The 21,463-nt window shown below is 36.5% G+C and overlaps 1 protein-coding gene across 1 annotated transcript in view; it reads right to left on the bottom strand.

The window, feature by feature from the left end:
- The window catches only part of MYO16 (myosin XVI), a 301,679-nt gene that overhangs the window by 238,917 nt on the left and 41,299 nt on the right, over nt 1-21,463 (bottom strand). The window lies entirely within an intron of this gene.

The following is a 21,463-nucleotide window of genomic DNA, read 5'->3' as shown; positions in this document are numbered from 1 at the left end:
CAAACCAAATCAAAACACAAAAAAGCAAAGACAAAATAAAGGGGTCTTGAATGTCAAAAAGGTCTGACTTTGCTTGGGACAGCTGACACTGTTGCCACCCTAGCTGTCCAGCCTGCCTTTACTGCACAGATGTCTGAGCTGCTCATCAGTGAGTTTTGGAACCACCACCATTTGCAGCACCACATTTTAAAGTAAAGTAAGGTGTCACCAATTACAGTCTGCCTTAAAACACTACAAAGTAAACAGCAGTGGTTCAAAAGCTGACTGACAAGCAGCACAGACACTGATGCAGTTGGGATGGTAGACAGCTGGTAGGGGTAAACTTGTCAGCTGGCCCAACCTCTTATGGCCTCATCCATCAATCCAACCTCAAAGAGAACAATCCCTTGCTAAATAAAATTTCCATTTGTCACCAACTGGAGACAATGAAAGTGAACTCAATGATTTCAACTGTAGTCCCTAAAGGAGCCAACCTGACATTTCTATAAGTTTCATTCAAAATTCAATATAAAGGACAAACAACTAAAAGGAGCCATTAGGAGGGGGAGCAGGTGGATGGGAATAGATTCATGAGAAGCTTGAAAAGAAACCACCAGCACAATATGAAAACTTGTATTTTCTATATTAAATATTGTTAGTGTAAGAATTTGCACTATGAAGGGTAATTTTATTTTCTTTTTTTTTTAAATAAGAAAGCTCTCATCCTTGAATATATTATAAATGTCTGTTGGACATAAAAGTTTACATTACAGTGAAATGTCATGTATCTTCTTTAAGAGGCCATAACTTTAATTCATTTCAAGTGTTCTCTCTATGGCTTTTAACTGCAGGGAATTATGAAATAAGAGTGACCTCTGGTAAATTTAATTACTTTTCTTACCAGCTTTTATGATAAAAACTTTAGCTACTAAAAATGAGGGGTACCAAGGACAGTTTTTCTTAAAATCATTGCAGCAGAGGTCAACTGTAATAAGGAATTATTAATAGAAGGTATGACTGTTTCTTTCAGGATCTTACTCTGTAAGTACTGTACCAAAGAAAAAACTCGTAATGGGCTCAACTCCTGGATCAGAGTGAAATATGACATGAAAAACTAGCAAATTCATGTGGGCTTCATGTCATCAAATTTAAAGTGTTGAAGCTGGACTGCTAGTCTAAGATGATCTCCTGGGTTCTCATTGTAGTAATGACTCACCTCAACTATCTCAAACACCTCAGATATCCTACTAGACCATATCCTATACAGGAAAATATCCTATCCTGCTACAAAGTATACCACTTTCTTTTAGTCCCTGTCTTGCTGTACTGACTGTAAGGGGAATCCAGACAGCAAATGCAGATTGGATGCATATCTTTTAAATTGCTAAATGAGATTAGATGAGAGGAGTTGACTCTCATGCTTAGTGAAAAGGAATGGAAAGAGACTTATAAGGAAAAAGACTTACAAGGTATAAAATGTTATCTTCATTATAGTGCTATGAAAATAAATTTCTGCTTGCCTATCCTGCCAGACAAAATTACAAAGTTGATCAAAAATCAAATAAAGGATGGATTTGAAAATCATAATATCTTTGCAGGATGGTTTAACAACTATTTATTGCACTTGTTCCACTACTAGGAAGCATGATTTTTGTTTGCTTTGCTTTCTACTCACTGACCCATGAGAGTTCATTCGCTGGTGATGGTAGAATCAAGGAAGTAACACATTTTTGTATCTAGTTGACTTGCATACAATAAAAAAGCATGAAGTCTTGACGGTACCTATCCTTCTCTGCATGTAAATAATCCCCAGGCAATGCCAGAAGAAGGTCAGGAGGATAACAATAAAACAAACCTACATACATTTTCTTCCCTGATGACTTAAGAAACCAAAAGACCTTTGACATAATAAATTCAGGAAAAGTGGGATAATTAACTTGGCCAGCGGCACACTTTTCATTTCTTCTCTAAGATGTAATGTCACTGAAAGAAGGATATAACATGGAATTACTCAGCTCCAAGTAAATTTTATTGGGTAGTTCTATATTAGCTCATTTCTTAAGAAATGTTTGCAGTGAGCTGCTCCCAAAGAGAAGGTCAAGCTTGGTGAAAGCTGTGGCAGCAGAGGTAGGAGAAGCTCTCAGAATTCAGGTAAAGAAGCAATTCTGGACAATGGTGATATTTAAAAGTAGTATCTCGCTTCAAAAATAAATATTTTGTGGTTTTTAATAATAAGCGTTTTTAATATGGTGTATCATCCTGGCCTCCCAGTTTTGTATCATCTGTGAACTTACTGAGGGTGTGCTCTGTCTCACTGTCCAGGTCCTTAACGAGGACCTTGAACAGGACTAGTCCCACTACTAACCCGTGAGGTACACCACTAGTGAATTGCCTCCAGGTGGACTTTGTGCTGCTGATCACAACCCTCTGGGCCCGGTCACTCAGTCAGTTTTCAATCCACCTCACTGCCTATTTATTTAACCCGTACTTTGTCTATGAGGATGTCATGGCAGACAGTGTTAAATGCCTTACTAAAACAGAGGTAAATGACATCCACTGTTCACCCCACACCCACCAAGTTAGCCACCTCTCTGGAGAAGGCTGTTTGACTCATCTGACTTCTTAGCAAATCTAATTTTAAGAGCTGTACCAAATGTTTTGAGAATAGCAACACTGATTTGTAAAGTCTGTCACTGGCTATAAAACAAGTTTCATGCTCGGGAATTTTACTTAATTTATTGGCCAACTAACAAACTTTTAATTACTGATTCTGCTACCAAAAAATAGAAACAGGCAAACAAACAAACACTTAGAGAACTACACTTGGACTCCTCTCCAGACACCGCTCCTCCCCTTTCCCATCTCCAATCCCCTTGCCACCCGCATGTTACACCTGCAGCGGGCAGTGTGGGAGATTGGTGTCAGCATGTTGTGGTTCCTCTTCTTTGGTGGCTTCTTGTTTCTTCCTCTACTGCTCTGGCATGGGCTCCTTCACTGGCCACCGTCCTGCCAGAGACGTAACTCCCCCCCGAGTCCTCTGCTCGGTCCCCGCTTGGGCAGTTCTTTCGCTCCAGCCCTGCTTGAAGCCCCCTGCTGCCAGCTTCATGCGGGTTATGCCCAGTACCAAACTCCAGTGTGCTTTAGAAAGGAAGATAACCTAAGTATAGAAAGGTGGGAAAATCTACTGTATTTCCTTTCCTTAGTGTATTGCATGGTATCCTGCCAAAAAGATGTCTGAGAGGTTGTCAGTATAATGCAAACTGTACACAACAATATTTTGAAGTGCTCGTAGTATGGACATTTCTTCTTGTTCATTCTGATTACACATTTGCCTGCGATACATTGGAAATAGTTACATGCTGTTAAATGTAACACAGACTTTTCAATTGCTCAGGATTTCTTTTATTCCCAGGCACTTCTCAGCTAATTATGGCCAGTTCTGAACACTGATTTGAAATCTTATTTTCTAATTATAATGCAAACTTTCCATTTAGCTACTTGTATATGTAAAGACAAGATGGCAATCCCACGCCAGATATGATCAGAGATGCAGATGGAATTCAGATTATTTGAATATAGTCCTACTTCGTTCTTAGGTTTTTGTTCATAGCTCTTGAAGAAAATATGAGGAATACTGTCCCCACGATGCTGATATTAGAGTTTCCAAATGTATATGCATACTTTGTCTATATTCAAAATACAATTCCATATTTATTCCATTTCAGTTCAAATGTTTTATCCACCTGCTTGAATTCTGCATGCAGTGCTCAGTGTACATGAAAAGTTACTAGCTTACCCATTCAACACATGCCTCAAGATATTTCTCAATAAAAAGATAAATGTATTGCAAAACTTTTTCCAACATATCTCATAAATACAAAAATATTTTTGAGAAAAATATTTGTCTGCAATGATAAATTGCTTCTATTTTAGAAAGACTGCAGAAGGAACATCTTTAAATATATTATTAAAAAATGTTCCCAGAGACACCTAGTTCAATACACAGAATGCAAAATGCAACTGAAATGCATGCTTTGATATGCAGAACAATATCCATATGTAGAGAGAGCATGTGAGAGTACACTCTGGTGATCAATAATAACTGAGTGGACAGTGCCAAATCTGCACACTATCCACATATGACCAGAAGTCAGAGCCTGCTGCCAAAGAGAAAATACTTTGGCTAGTGAAAGGAGATAAGATTTCCCTTCTGGCTCCAGAAATGATGATTCAAAAGACTTCAATTTATCTTACAATCACTTTACTGTGCATTTTTTTTAATCCTGTTTTAATTTCTGCCTATTTACTTATTTGTGGAATCTCTAATACATTTTAATTTCAGACAAACTGAGTAGAATAGCTTAATTCCACATATATGCACAACTGGTGACCCTAAAGATTAGCTACTGAGCTCAGGGGAAATATAGCACGAGGTAGGTTGGATGTGAACAGTTTCACAGTACCAATCTATATACCCCCATTTTTTGCCAACATGAAGTAGTTTGAGATGACTTCCCATTCAGTGGAAGAGAGATGAACAACTTCAGATTCACTGTAGAGTACATGTTACAATGTACAGTCCCACTATAACTTATCCCATGATCACATCTTTGTATAAGCTAAACTTGTGGTTAATTCAGGATAGTACAGGGAAGAACAACACTTTGCACACCAGGATGTAGTAGGAGCTGAACTATTTCTTCCCAATTAATGTTCCAGAAGGTGGGGAAAGAACCAAATAGCTCCTGAAGTCCAAGCACTGTTGGAAATTTTGATTGGCAAGAACTTACAAAAAATAGTAACTTCATCACATAATCACATGTGGACAGGCTGTGAGCATAGCCAGAGTCCTCTACAGGGCTCTGTCCCTATACAAGCTACCCCTTGCCACTTGGCTCAAGTGCAGAAGTATACGTGCAGTCACAAACTCTTCAGACTAGGTTGCTGTAGCTATATCCCAGTGGATCAATGTCCAAACTCCCACTGGTAAAATAAGAGTTAAATTTAGTCCATATTCTACATTTGGAAAGCCTAATTAGTGATACTGTTAATTCACAAACAAACAATTTATTTTTAATTTTCTCCATCATGCTCTCTTTTTTTTCAGAATTAATTGAAATCTAAAAATCAATCTAGCATGCACAGGGGCAAACTTTTAATTAAATATTTGATCTTAAAAAAAAGTCTTAAAACTTCCTTCTTTGGTGCAACAGATGTAGGTTTATCAGTGCTATTTACTAACTGGCTAATAATCCTTGCTACTCTTTCTTATTCCCAGTGTTTCTTATACATCTTATCTCCTGATTCCCGAATGAGAAATGTATCCACCTAGCATCACTTGAAAAAGAACAAGGACCCAGAAATCTCCATTCTAAGGAATATGTCCTTCTTTACACATTTAAAATGATTTCTTTCCTTCTGTCTCTCTGAATTCCACAATATTTTATGTATCAGAAGCCTAACTTCATCAGGATAGGTGAAAAAACCACATTCTCCCAGCACTTTATGAACATAATTAAAGGCAGTTTTGTGGGAAGAAGCGCTGTGGGTTTAGACCTTCTCCAGCCATCTCCTATATTTAGGGACAGAGTTCTAATCACTAGGTTGTATGTCCAGAAACATAATACCATCACAACTGTTTGGACTGCAGTGTAATTGGATTTAGGCATTCTTAGAGGACACCTAACTTACTGAGGTTCCCCAAGGACATGGGAAGGATTTGGGCATGTCTCTGCCTAGGTACTATCTCTTGCTTAGCTGCCCAGCTAGGATACTACAGCTTATGCACGCAGGGAACTTTGTGCTCACAAGGGTTAACTGGTTGAAATGCTTTCTGAACCAGAGTCAGCATCCATCCATTTTAGGTGGAAGCCAGGTAGACTCCAGAAAGTCTGAGTATGATCCATTGAAATTCAAGCTTAAAGTCCTGTATTCTGTTGCATGCCTTCAATTATTCTTTCAAACTTGTGTTCCATGCAGGTTATTTAAATATTTGAAATAACTAAGTAATTTAGCTTTATTCATATAGTAGAAAGTCCCAGGTGTGTTATAAAATATTTTTCAGTACAGAAATCATGACCCAGCCACTGCCTCTTTTACCTAGGATTACCACCATTGGCTTCATGGGGCAATCAGAAATAAAATACAGCCTGAGGAATATGTGTGGATATAAAAAAGAAAAAAAAATCAGCCAGAGGCAGAAACAACCATCTTGTTAATGTACCTGTTGCTACGCCAAAAAAAAAAGTTTTCTCATAGTAACAGGCTTCTGCACAGTTGTTCCTATGGTTCAAGTGCTCCACAGTATGCTAGCCTTGTGCAATTTGTGCAGTTACCTGTCAACCCCCTAACAAAACCTGACTTTTTGATATCTATTTATATTCTTATTTATATTTACATGAGTAATCTATTTTTATTCCATTCCAGATACTCCGTATGTATATAAATGTATACATTTATGTGTGTGTAAATGTACCAAAATTTACACAGTATTTCTCTCTTCTATGGTAACCACTGTTTCCAAAAGGGAAAGACTAGCACTTTTTCAGTAACAGCTTGGAGAATTCACTTTTTCTTCATTTTCTAAAATATAACCACATGATTTACAAACTGTTCCTTTTTATAAGATGACGTTAACCATGTAAATAGACCACGACTAAATGTACCGCTTCACAAAACATTTGTAGCATTTCACTTCCTGTAACATGAGTAGTTAAGTTTCCCCTCCCTTTATTGACCTACTTCTTCACATTAATTCCATTAAAAGGTTTTGCTCATGGAAGGATGTTCTAGGTTTACACGCACACATGTGCATACTGTCATGTATACTATGGTTACTGTGCAAATGGTGCATCCTTCCAAAAGCCCTTAGTATACTATCAGTTAAAAAGAAAGCAACAGTAATCAGGATATAACGCTCTATTTGCTTGCATACAAGGAAACATACAGGAAATCACACATGCTCATGGGCTCCATGATGCTATGTGATCTTGCTCTCTGACCTCAAAGGTTTGCATATATTTTCATTCAAGATACCAAATCCCAGAAGCCTAGCTGGCTCCTCTTTTTGTGGCTCCTATTGGACTTGTTTGACTCTCATTCATTAACAAAGTGAAAGGGATAAAGTTGCTCTACACAGTACCATTGTTTAGGTCATTAGCGCTGGATCTCACTTTTCACAAAGTTACAATGCTAAGCAGAACAGGAACAGTTCTCAAGGCAGGGCTTAAAAAAAGTCAAAGACTTCTCCATATGAGCAAACCACAGACAACAAAATAAAAGATAAAATGAGACTGAGCAGCTGCTCTCAGTTCAGAAGCGTGTTTTCCTTCCAACTCATTTCAACAACAGATTTTCTGTAGGCAGGAAATTATTTCAGAGAAACAAGAATCTAGTTACTAGAAGAACTGGGAAAAAAAATAAATTAGGTTTTTAGTGATTACAATTATAGATCCTCCATTGACAGCTCCCCTACCTGTTCCTATCATAATCCAGGTTTACCTGCTTACCAAGAAGCAAACTGACACACACAAGCTGAGTCACTACTTTTGTTTTCTCTTTCTGGGTATAGAACACTCTAGAAACTATTTTGCTAAATCTAGATATTGTCTCTCAGAATGCTGATTGCAGTCTTAATACTTTCATTTTAACTTTTTCCACATAAATCTTTAAGGAAGCCCTTTCCCCATGACACCGCAGATTCTTAATATGTTTGGGATATAGTTAATTGATTTCTATCAACTCCAGAGTAAAGCAAGGGTTCCTATTCCTGAACAAAATGTCAAAATAAGCCCTTGAAAAAGCCAGCTCTCTTCCCCTGAACAGATTCAGGACTAGGAGTCTACCATGCAGCTTACCTATTTCTAAATTTTTACCTTTATTCCTCCTCCCCCTCGGCTTGACAGAGAATGGAAGACGTATCAGAAATGTTTATAAGCCATCTATAAAGATATGTAAGTTCCATTATAGTCCATGGCACGCCATACAATCACCTCAAACCTGCTCTAGCTTCTGTTTTGGCTTTAATGACCTTTAATGTAGCCTGCCAAAAGAAAAGAGAAAAAAGACAACATACTCCCTTTACAGAAGACGGGAGTGGGACTGATAGAAAACCATTCCCCAAACAGGGATATCTGCTATACAGCTAATCCTAGCAGCCTCTTTTCTTTTATATAACTTAAAGGAAAACAAATAAATTAAAATTTCAGGTGTACAAAAGCAACATTTCACAAGCCCATTCTTCATCCTTTTTAGGGCAGTTTTCATCACTGCAGCCTGAGGGGACACACCTGATCTTTGATTAAATGGGAATTTCAGTAAGTTGAGACTGATGACTTGAGCTTCAAAGTACTATGTTTTACAAATAATAAACTATAACTTCTCTCAGGCAGTTAAGTTGCTTGCAGGTAGTTAAGTTCCACATCCAAACACCACTGCTCCCCAACCATAACGGATACCAGACCTAAGCATAACTTTTCCAAAATAATAGGTTTCCCTCAGTAAATTCGTATTTATTGAAACCTGAACCTTCAAAAGTATTGAAGAGGTGCAAACAGCAGTCTCATCATGTAGGAATTTCCAAATTGAAATATTGAATATCCAATTGCAAATATTTTCTTCCTTTCTTTCCAAAGTGTCTCTTAGCAAAATAATCTGAACAAGAACCCAAACTCCACACAGCAATTCAGAAGTAAAATCTGTGGATCACAAATCAAAATAACAACTGAAAAGATCTAACTGCATCTATCATGCTTGCAACTTAATACACTAATAAATGTTCCATGCATGCCTTACATGGGCTTGTGTAGCTACAGGGAAAATGAAGGGAACAAATCCTCCTGCTCAGCTGATTTCTTTTGTAGTAGGGCATCATGTTAAGGCATATTCATGAAAACAAATTCTCCCTTATTACAAATGGAAAAACCTCTCACTTCCTTTTAAATGGACTTGCAGAGAGCACAACTCTGTAAAGTGGGCTGGCACAGTGTGCCAGCTACAGGGCTTCTTCCATAACCTTGAGTCAATGGTCACCTGCAGCACATTTGAAGCAGGAGTTCCCACCTCTCACAGAGGAAAGATACTGTTGATCAGCTGCCTGCAATCTTTGTTCTATTATTTCAGGGCTTTAAACTCTGCAAGAGTTGCTACTGTCTATAAACCCATGCCTGTCACATTACCAAAATTATTCTTTCACAAGAAGCAGGAACTGTCTGCCATCTGGATGAGCTTAACTTGTGATATAAGTAAAGGTTTGAATTCATTTTCAGCATGCCTGATCCCACATCATAAAAACACAAACACAAAGCTCAATCCCTTATGTCTGTGACAACACAGCCTACAGAACCAGAGCTGAATTCAGAGCCTTGCAAGTGCCCTCCAGGCACATAAAATAAACTGAAGAGGAGGGATAGCATATCTCCAAAAAGACACTTTAAAGGAAATCAGGAGATAACTCAGTGCCAAAAAGTTTATGCCAATACACTTACATAATTGCTAAAACATATGTATTTGTATTAATATAAATTTATGCCATGCCATTACTATTTACTTTTTTCCCTCATAGCTACATGCTAGACCAGTCAGAGAAGTTGGAAATTCACTCATCCTTCTGCAAGCAAAGTATTTCAGCTGCTGTGTGGATACAAGTTCTTTAATTCACAGCACTTCTGGGTTCCACGTTGCAGAAATGGGCACCAAGATCTGAATAAGCAACTTAACTGCTGGTCAAAAGAGACTTTTTTTGTTATAATCTAGAAATTAGGATTTATGGATGCAAGCCAATGTGCATAAAGAACACTATAGTGTTCCAAAAATCCGAGACATCTTAATTCTGTGACACATTGGTTAAGAAAGGATAAAGAAATGTGCCAATACAGTGGCTGTTCATAAAAACCATCATACAGATGTACATATGTAAGATCAACAATGCCTACAGAAATACCCAAACGTACTTGAAAACGTACTTCTTGGTTGTTGAATTACTTCACACAAACAATAAAAATAGTACTTTAAAATCATCAAAGTTCCACGACCATTTTGATAATCATTTACTTAATGAATAAAGTATTTTTTCCTTTAATTAATAGAATGTAGGCAATGTCAGTTCACAAAAAAGATTTTCAGTATAGTTAAAAAAAATAAAAAGACTGTCATGGCACATATTACAGATTGCTTGACAGGCATAGTCTGTTCGACTAATGCATTCAGAAGATAAAAGAATTAGCACTGATGACTGAAAACTAAAGGCCAACATTTTCCCATCTGTTTGTGCACCATGGGGACTTAAATTCCACCCATCAGCTGGAAGGCATGTAAAAGGCAAATAAAATCCCACTCGGTTCCAGTACTGAACACTTCTGATAACACTGCAGAAGTATAGTATGTTTTCAGTAACATCTTTCAAAGTAAAATGCAACTAAGCATACAGTTAGGAGATGAAAACTTAAAATCTACCAATCCAGAACCTATCAAACAAAAAATAATGTACATTTCTCAAGTTGCCACTATTTCCATACCCTAACATTACAACATTCATGGGGATTTGGGAACATTCTATTAATTCTACATGCATACAGATATTTACTTGGATCTTAATCAGCTGGCAAGTCAGCTTTCATGGTTGTTCTTCATATTCTGACTCCTAGCATGCATTGCTAAGGTTTCTTGGAATTTAAGGTCTTAATTTCTAAGCTAAATAAAGTCTGATTTCCTTGACTTAGCTTTACCTCAAGGGATTATTTTTATTTCCTCTCTCCTTCCACCTAAATCTCTGAAAACATGCAAAATCATCAAGTTAGATTAGAAATTGGAAGGACAGAATTATTTTTGTTATATGCATTTCTGTTTCTTTACTTCCATACTTAATTCTGTATTTTTCCAACAACTTCAGCTAATCATTCTTAACATAATCAAAATCTGTAACTCGAATGCATGACCAAATTTTGCCATACAATTTGAACACTTTATCAGCCTTGGTATGTCTTCTTCATATGTAATCACTGCTGGTTTTAAATCTATGAGGAAAGAGGCTGTAAGAATATCTTTCCTCTTGCTGTTGTTGGCTGGATGTGAGATCAGGGATGGGACACTTTAGCTTAGCCACAGTGTAGGGCAAATGAAGCTATCGGGTTTTTGGTGTGACACTGAATTCCATCAACGAGCTTGGACCACGGGCCGAATGTGTTTAAGTCCAGTACTAGGGCTCCCACATAGCCATGAGTTTAAAAATCCAATTCTCCAGTCTCTGCACATAAGCTTTATTCAAACAGAAATTACAGGAACCAATATTGCTCTCAAGATATGCACTTCTCTTAAAGTAAATCAATATTTCAGTATTCTACCTGCCAAAAAATTGCCTTGCATTTTAAAAAAATATATATTAAAGAGCAGCTAGAGAAGAATTATATATCCCTGATTCTCATCTTCAAAGTCAACTATGACAAAAAGAAAACAATATCTATGCTTGTTTGTTTGTTTGTTTATGGAGGTACCTCTTGGGTCAAAATACCTGTTGTGCAGTTTTAGTGAGGGCTTCTCAGTGAAGAAGCAAAAAGATGAGGCACTAGGGTACCAGGAGAGTGCTAAAAGCATGAAGAAGCTCCTTCTTTTTGCTTAGTATTAAAAAAAAAAGTTTAATCGGGATAATATATGAATTGGATGGACCAGTTTGAATGTCACAGAAATAAGCTAAAGCATACATTAACTCTTTTAATGAAACCATTTTCTTTGAAATTAAGAAAAAATTGAGAATAAATCTCATAATATATTTTCTCACTGTAATTTAGTATTTATCCTGGAAGTTGAGGTAGACTAAAGAAGTGACAATAAAAAATTATAGTAAGCAATTTGCGTGATGTTATATTACAAAGAACAGTTCTCTTTGCCGAGAACAGCATTCAGTTCTATTTTTAAGACACTGCAGCAAAAATGCAAAAGATCAGAATGAGGTCAACAAAAAGGGTGGCTGAAGTACAGAAAGATGGGTATTTGACTTGATATTGCCAGCTCTCAAATTATTTGGCAAGAAAAGGGAATTAAAAGGGAACCTTCAAAGAGCATTGATGACTAAAGACTAAAATTTCCCCATCTGCTTGTGCACATGGGACTTGCACACTCCTCATCAGTAGCAGAGCTTATGGAAAAAAATGAAATTATTCAAGCACTGAATGTCTCTGATAACAGCATAGGCGCACACTTTCTTTTCATTTTTATTTTAATTGCAATCATTACAAATTATGACAGTCACACAGAAAAATGATCAGTCCCTGTCTCATAATACTGCAGCAAAAGGTCACTTTATGAAATTATTGCCTTTTACTTTTAGAACAAATAGAAGGAAATTCTCCTTCACACAGCAAGGAGTGAGCCTTTGGAATTCCCTGTCAAAAAGTCTTTAAATCCGACACTACGGTTAGAGTTAAAAGTTACTTTATAACCATTAATAAAGCTTGTAATTACATAAGGTCAACAAAATCTCATATTTTAGGAAATAAAAAGATAACTCCCTGGGTAGTAAGACCTGTCATTTGTCTTCAACATTGGACAGTTAGTAAGACACAATTTTATTGTAGGCAAAACGGGGATAGGAAGCATCCTCTATCAACTACAGTACTGCGAAGTATAAGGCACAAAGAGGAAAATTTGACAGCAAGTATTTCCTTTTACTAACATGTTTCCTACTAAGCTGTGTGTGTGTTTGAGTATATATATATGCATGCATATATATGGGGAAGTATTTGTACATACAGAGATATATATATATATATACACACACATACACATACACACTCCAAAAAAAACAGCTGGGGAAAGTTCTGCCTCATAGCTTCACTCAAAGGGTTTCTGACCCTGACCTACCACTCTTGAAGGCAGAATAAACAAAACAACCACATGGAGCAGTAAAGAAAGAAAGCTAATTTTGATGGCTCAGTAAAGATTGGAAGGTGATTTTGAGGAGCTGGTAGCTTCCAGGCTCAATGTAAGTGACATAAATGGTGGAAAATCTAACTACAGGCAAAACTGAAGACCCTGTTTAACATGATGGTCTTCTCCTTACTCCCTCTGTGTGGGAAGCTAGTCTCTTCTTCCCGTTTATGCTTGCTATCATATCCATGACTGTATTTATGCAACTTGGAAAATACAGATGCTGAATGTTCTGATTTTCATTCTCCAGTCCATCTTGAGATTACATACACACACAAATAGATATGTAAATTCAATATGCTTCAAATGGCACATGGAAATAAATAGCACTACTTCAGGCAAGACATTAGATACTACCATTTTAATAATGCAGAAAAAATTCAAAGTCTACATTAACATATATACATGTACAGTAAAAATAAAGAAAACTCTGCACTACATGTCTGGCATAAAAAGCAAGAAATTAAACAGTACATAATAAATGATAACTGTGTACAGTGTATAGTTTCTGCAAAGATAAATGCATTCATTTCACGCAAGGAACTAAGAGTACAAAACTGCTAATTTAACTCAGTTAATTTGCATTTTTGTTATGAGACAGATTCATTGTTTTGATTGATAACATCAACACATTCCCAGTGTACAGGGAAGGGACTGTATAGAAGCTTAATCTGCACTCACGGTGACACTGTCCTGCTGGTTAGTTATTAAACCTATATATTCTACAAACAAGACATCGTGTGAAATACCAAATAGGAAGTTTAGTATGCCAGTCGTTTTAACACAGAAGAACTAGCTTCTCAGTACGCCATCGTGTAATTAAATAACTTGCCAGACAAGCAGATTATCCTGTTATTTTCCTGTGCTTGGATAACGGTTGAACCGCAGCAGACATCAAAAACTTCCAGTCATAAAAAGTAGAAACTTGCTGTGTGGGACTACAGTATCTTAAAACAACAATGAGGGAAATACACACCCCATGACAAATTTGCTCGTAAATTATATGAAAAGGAAAACATACACTGATAACTCCTACCAATACAAGCATAACCACAGCTGACATTTATATATTAATCAAAGATAAGATTCCAGGTTTATTTGCATAAAACGCTCTCAATCAATTAGTGCATATATTGGAAAAGTGTCAGAATTTTACACAAAATTGAAACAAATCAAGGATTTGTCTATGTGTTTTATCAGACAGGTTTTTTTACTGGTGTTCATATAGTGTAATCTTAGCGGTAAATGATCAGGTGATAGGCAACTATCATCTTCTTACCACCTTGCCCAGCAACATTTGTCCATAATCATTCCCTTATCATTCTCTGGTCTTCATCCCAAAAAATACATTTTCCTGACTTCCAATAATCTCATAATTTTAATGAACAACCTTCTTCCCAAGAAATGCAGTATCAGTATCTTGCAGTATTTATTTTAATTCAACAAATACTTCCCATCTTTTAACATTTTGGAAAAATGTTATTTACTGTGTTTTAAAAGTTTGCAATATATCATAGTTTCTAATGAAAGTCATTTAAAATGAGGGCAAGTCTGATTTGATAAACTTTCATTTTTACATACCTGAAGATGCAGCTGTTATTCGGAAATCACATAAAAAGCCACTTTTTTCCTATGCTTTCATATTCCAGCTTTTATACACGTTTTCCAACATCCTTTTAGCCTTTCATCCTTGCAGACAGCAACTACATCTTGCTCAAGCTCATTATCAAAAACAAAAAAATAAACTACACCCAACTTTCCACTATTTTTCAGTTCACATCTTTAACTCCTACACTTCACTATGCATCCCAGTCTCATTATTTTACATTGTTCTGCACTGAACTGAGTTACCTATTTTTTCACGCATAGTCTAACCAATTATTCTAAATTTGGGAAGTCAATGTTTTTCTCCACCTTTTGTATTCTAATTGAAAAGTCTTCAAAAACACATGCAAACATGAGCATTTTACTGACTCTCATGTCACCTCATTTATTACCTCCACTAACCCTGCACTGTTATAATTTACCTAAACCATCTGCTTTCAATATGTAAGACGTTTTTTCCTGCAGCAGTTTTCTTTTCAATGATTTTACAGATGAATCTTTACAGTGGCATATCAAGACAAGTTGCCCTTGAATTTTTGATAAATTGTATCAGTGCTGCATTTTCCCCTACTAGCTCACTCAGAAATTCAAGAATTCATGAAGATTTATTTGATGGTTCTTTTTTCATAGGTTCATGCTCCCAAGCCCTTCTAAATTATGCATTACAAACTCTGCCATAGTGATATTTCATTCCAATGTTTCCCAAATGAAAACACACAAAAAGCCATATATAAGATTGAGGGGGGAGGGTGTTGGTTTGGGGGGTTTTTTGAGCATTGAAGGACACCTCTATCAAAATAAATAACATGGTATCAGCTTACCTGAAAGAATACCCCTCTCTCTCTCTTTTTTTTTTTTTTTTTTTTTTTCCAGAAGACAGCAGCTGACAAGATTCCTCTAAAATCCAGGAATCACATCTACCATCCTTGTCGTAGTTCTGTTTTACTAGAAATTTGGAGATGCTGCAAGGTTCCGTCATTTTCTATGAGATATTCATTTTTCTTGGCCTGAAGAAAAGGGTGGTGGCAAGAGATCTCAAAAGACATGATGTACGTTTCTGACTTATTATAGTTGTTGTGAATAACATGGTTAATTACAGAAAGCAGGTAGGAGAAAGAAGGAACTGAAGGAGTCTCATCTGTGTTGAACATTTCATAGTTTTCAGGAGTGCCTAAATAAAAAGGCAAATGCAACCTTTCCTTACTACTTGGGGGGTGGAGTGACATAGATCTGGGTAGGCAAATGTCCCCATAAGAGGAAATATGGTATGCACATATGTCCTGCTCCATTAGATCTAACACCAATGGCACACTGAAAATCATTGCAAACAAGCTGTTCAACCCACTAGGCTGCCAAAACCATCTCTTTCCTTGCAGAATTCCCTTTCCTGGACTTCAAGAGAGACTGCAATATACATTTTCTAGTAGATTTACAGCTGGCTGACCTTCATGCTAAGTTCATAGCAGTGCCCCAGTTAGTACAGACATATATTACACAGTACTAATCTAGATCTTTCACATCCCAGGCTACTGTTCTAATCACCAGACCAGTGACCTCCGAACTGTTCTTATCATGCACACACCCCATCAGTAAAAAATTTTTGAGCATGCACCCCCAATATAAGTATATTTGTTCATAAATTATATACATGTACCACTGTACTAATATATTACATACATTATAAAACATACACAAAAATAAAAATTAAAAAAGGATGAGATAAAGATGAAATAAAGAATATTTAAAAATAATTTTTATTTTATTTATTAATGGTACAGAAACCTTTTTGCTCTATTATGATTAATACTAATATCTTTAATGAGAACAATGTGATTGAATATGCTTCATTATTTTTAAAATTTTTGGTTTAACACTTTATGATACAGTGATTCAAAGATCTGGTTCTAAGTTCAGTTTACTTCAATACTTGGTTTTAATGTCTATCATAGCTGGAAAAGATAGCTTACAAAGATATATAGATCCAAATGGAAAACATGCATTGTTGGTGGTGCTTACTAAATGATGATACTAATTTTTCAACCCTATCTACCAATTAAACAAAGGTTTTTATTGAAATCTGGCTAGGAAATTTCCATCTTCCCTGATATCAATCATCTGCTCTTGCAAACTATTGAGAAGGTGCTGCATTTTTAACAAAGGGGTTCAAAACCCACTGAAACTCTTCATTTGGAACATTTTTAAACAGGTTAGGAAATTCTGTATCCAAGTTTTTTCAGTGTATGGATATGAGAGTTTTCATAGGTGACATGAGTCATTTTCGACAACAAAATCATGTAGCGATGGAAACATTTCAAAACACTTCTTTTCAAAATGCTTTCTCCATGCTGTGAGTTTCTTTTAAAAAGCACTTACTTTCCTACTCATTGTTAAACCATCAGCTTTACTTTGAAAGGGCAGATTAAGTGTGCTTATTTTTTCCAAAAGTATCTGCTAGGTAGCATACTACTGACAGTGACTTTTCACTATGGAAAAGGTCAGCAAATTTGGAACATTTGTCTTTCTGTAAAAGAAAAATGCGGAACTCACCTCTAAATTCAACAACTCTTTTAAGCGCTTTGCCACAAGATAACCAGTGAACCTCTGTGCAGTACAAAAGAATTTCATAGTCACTCCCCATCTCATTACAAAGTATTGTAAAGATTCTACTACTTAAAGGTCTTGTTTTTATAAAATTAACCAAATTGGTGACATCCTGTAACACTACGTGAACTTCTGGGTCCAACCTCCTGACTGCAATAGCTTGCCTATGAATGATGCAGTGAGTGAATTTCGGGGGTGGTGGCAGCTGTGTAACGTTACCCCGGAATCCTTTCTTACTCCAGTTAGAGCAGCTGCTCCATCAATGGTTACACTTGCACAGTTTTTCCATTAAACAATGTTTTTATTAAAGTCTTTCACTGTTGAGATTATATGTCCTTTGGCACATCTTTCTTTTAGGGGCTCATGAGAAAGTAGTTTTTAAATGTATTTCATTACTGAAACAGAATCTAGCAAATACCATAAGCTGAGATATGGACATGATAGAAACACCTGTACTTTCAGTCAACTGCATAGCAAACCTCCCACACTGTGTAATTTGTTCTAATACTTGTTTCTTCAAATCTTCAGCAATGTTTTCTACACGTCTTCCAACTGTATTTGCTGACAAAGGAGTGCATTTTAGCGTTTGTTGCCATATTGCTTCTATGTATTATTTCAGCCATTTTCACTGCAGCAGGAGGAACAAGTGTGTCCCCAATGGTATGTGGCTTTTTGTCTTTCACTATTAAGACGACTTAAGAGGCTTCGGAAGATTCATCATTAAGTTTAGTGAAATTCTGTAAAATACTGTATTGAGCATCGCATGACTTTAAACATTGCTGATTAGATCTGATTAGACCAGCAATGTTTTTACGTCATAATGATGAAGAGCTTATACTAGGACTAGGAGAGGTGTTTGCTCTGCCATTTTCCTGTTCTTTTGTGCTGTCATTATTAGCCTTATTATGTTCAATCTATGGTTTATTTGCAGGAATCTTTTTAAGCCACTTGTCCATTTTGTGAGGGTTAGTTTAGTTAAAACTAGATAATATAATCCGTAAATCCATGTAACCAGGCATACACAAACTGCAATACATCGCAATATGCTGCAAGCGGATGAACGAGTGTGAGCACCACTACCAACACCTGCATTGTGGAGCACCCACTCTTCCCCCCGGATTCCTCACCTACCATTCATGAAACAGGACCCTCTGACCTACGGATGGAGTGAGGGTGGCAGCGTCAATATATTGAATATTAGGAAAGCTTAATTTCTTTTTTTTTTTAGATAAAAAATAAATATAAATAGAAGTTCTAATACCCCCAGTGAATCATCTTGTGTACCTCCTGGGGTGTGCACCCACTTTGAAGACCACTGCACTAGGCCTCACAAATTCAAATTTTCTCATGTTCGAATATGTCTTATACTTGTATAGTTTCTGGCAAAACATGGAAACCAGTAAGAATGAGGAACTGTTAAATAATTTCAAGCAAATGTCACCAAAAGATTGTCTTATAGCACTTTTATTTTCTCTTTGCAATTCTTTTAATTATTTCCCTGACTAATCAAGCTCCTTCACTGGCATATTTCTCATACGTCAGCCTTTTCATAGCCTTTATTAAAATAATATTCAGGTTTATGAATCAGTCTGCAGTTTCTCTTACCAATACTGTGGAGGCACACAATTAATTACAGATCTAAATACCATTCTCAGCTTACTACCAGTGACTATACATCTGATCTTTTGTAGCCTTGGGGTTTCCTTTCTTGAGAAAAAAAGCCCTTTATTATTTTTTTACCTTGATTTTGTACTACTTGCCCATTATGCATTTTCTTTTCAAATATCTGAAAACAGCATAATAAAAAACCAAAATTATTTCAAATACTTGAAAAACACTAATGCTTTCCTGATAGTTAATATGTCTAACTTCTCTTTCTGAATTATCTTCTTCCATCAACTGCCTGTTTTCAGGCCATAGAAATTTCGCCATAATCTGACTGGCTTCAAATATCAACCACATAACTTTATTTGCTGTTGTTTGGAAAAGTATACTTTTTAAGATCCTCCATATGTTACTTTATTATCTTAAGCACACAAACAGGTTAATTGTATCTACACAGCCCTCTGAACAGATGTCATATGGGAATGTAATACTAGAATGGATCTCCTGAGGCATTGCTTTGATAATGCAGGTAAACATGTAACATATAATCTCATTCACAACTTTAAGATCAATTTTAAAGCCAATTAGGAGTTCTTTTTTATCCCCTATTATTCCTGCATGGAATGCTGTTTTCCAACCTATGTCTCCTAACATTCAGAAAAGTTAGTTTAATTTCTGTCTTAAGTTTATTCCTGGACATTTTATAAATATTTGTTTTCATGCCAGTAGTAACTTCAGGCTTCAATAGCTCTTTTTACCTCCTCCTCTATCCTGATATATTTACAGAAATTTTTACAACCTTTCTCTTTTGAATTTTTTTTCTTAAGTTAAACATATTATTTTTAGCCCCTTCTCATAAGATAGGCTTTCTATTTCCCTGTTTATATTTGCAGTTTTCCTTGGTACAATTTACCATTCTCGAACATGGCTGTATATAGTTAACTGCAGGCTGTCATTCCTTGTACAGTGGCAACAACACTTTTCCCTTTCTACTGGAAACATCTTCATTCTGACAAATCCAAGAATGTCTTTTCCCTATTGGCTGCTACATATTCGTAGCATATAATCATCTTACAATCGACTGAAGTTCTGAGGTTTTTTTCCTTATTTCCAAATAATTATTCCCGAGCATATCACAGAAATGCCTGTTACTCATAACTCAGAACATGACCTTGCACTTTGAACACTTAAATTTCAACCCACTTTTGTTACTGAAGTCTTCAAAGATACCCTATTTTTTCTGCATGACATTCTAATCCTCGCCCAAATTGACAAGGCATCACAGCTTTGTCATCAGCATATTTCATTATCATACTCCTATTTTTCTTCCCACGGTTACCACTGAAAACTCTAAATAAAATGGCATTGTAGGACCAATCCTAAAGAAACCCCAGTAACTCCCAGGCCCATAGTTTCTCTCTTAATAGCTAGGCTGTTGTCTTGTTGTTACCAAGTTCTTGACTACCAGGCAGCTTTTCACTTCTCTAATTTAGCTAACAGTTTTCCTCATATTCCCTAGCTACTTCATAAGAGTGACTCACAGGGTAATTGTGTCACTGATTCAAGCAGAGGCCACCTAGCATAAAGAATAAATCTCACCCTCTACAAGTATCCCTCAGTGGTGGAACATTCCCAGACCATCTTCTTCATAGCACAAAACTATGTTTACAGATCACAAGCCAGATGTAGATTTTCATTATCATCCTCTTTCTCTGAGAATCATGAGACTTACAGTGAAGCTGATCCAAAATTTCCCATCTTTGTGCATGTAGTCCACCTCTTGGCATATTTGTCCGGACCTGCGCCAGCCAAAAATAGGCATGTTATTTTTCGCAACAGGTCTAACTCTCTGTTACCTCCAGGAATTTTTATTTTCTGGAAAGGCTCTGATGCTAAGGACTCCAAATTACACAGATTTGCTGGTTACACTGCTGTATGTTATAAGTCTCCCTCTCAGCCCCAAATGTTTTCCAAAAATTAAAATCCAGGTACTTTCTGCCACCACCTGGAGGTGGAGGGGATGTTTGTGTGTATAGCTTTTTGCTGCTGTTGTTTAAAACTATGTCCCCTCTTAGACTGATTCCTTATTCCCATCTGTGAAGTGTATTAAAGAATAGCCATGTTCTCTTTCCCCCTCTTTAATAAGATAAATCTTTTAAGTTCTGCCTTCTTGTAAATATGCTATATTCTATATCATCTGAAATTACTATTGAGTGGTGTTACTGTTAGTCAGTTCCTACAGTTCATGATGTTTCTGCTAGCAAGCAGTACCTTACTTTGTAAGGGCTCAGTCAGAAAGATTCAATTCTCCCCCTGCTGTCCACATAGTTCTTGGTGATTTCTAGCCATCCAATAAGCACTTAGATTCTTCAGACAAAATCACTGTCTTATATCTGAAGACAGGTTTTACTTTCTGTGACTACTTCCTGGGTAAAAAGACTTTGATTCATCCCATGATTTACCATTCTTTGTACTGTGAATTGCAGATTTTATTTCACTGGTTATTTTTTCCGTCAATGGAAGTTTCCAATGCTTTTTCTTTTCTCTTCACATTATCTCCATTTGTTTACTACGCTACCTCACTACTCTCATGATAGCGCTCAAAGACAAAATGCTTTCCAAAGCTGCTGTATCCAGTTAGGCTCCTGCTCTTATCTCTCCTTGGACCACCTTTAGTGCTGCATCACTAGCTAGCTTCATCCCTTTTTCCCAGTCTTAAAGGAGAAAGACCAATATTTCTAGTTTTCCCCTA

This window comes from Gavia stellata, chromosome 1, assembly GCF_030936135.1.
Source record: "Gavia stellata isolate bGavSte3 chromosome 1, bGavSte3.hap2, whole genome shotgun sequence".
Lineage (NCBI taxonomy): Eukaryota > Metazoa > Chordata > Aves > Gaviiformes > Gaviidae > Gavia > Gavia stellata.
Note: the sequence above shows the minus strand (reverse complement) of the source record. Positions and strands in the feature narration are given on the sequence as shown.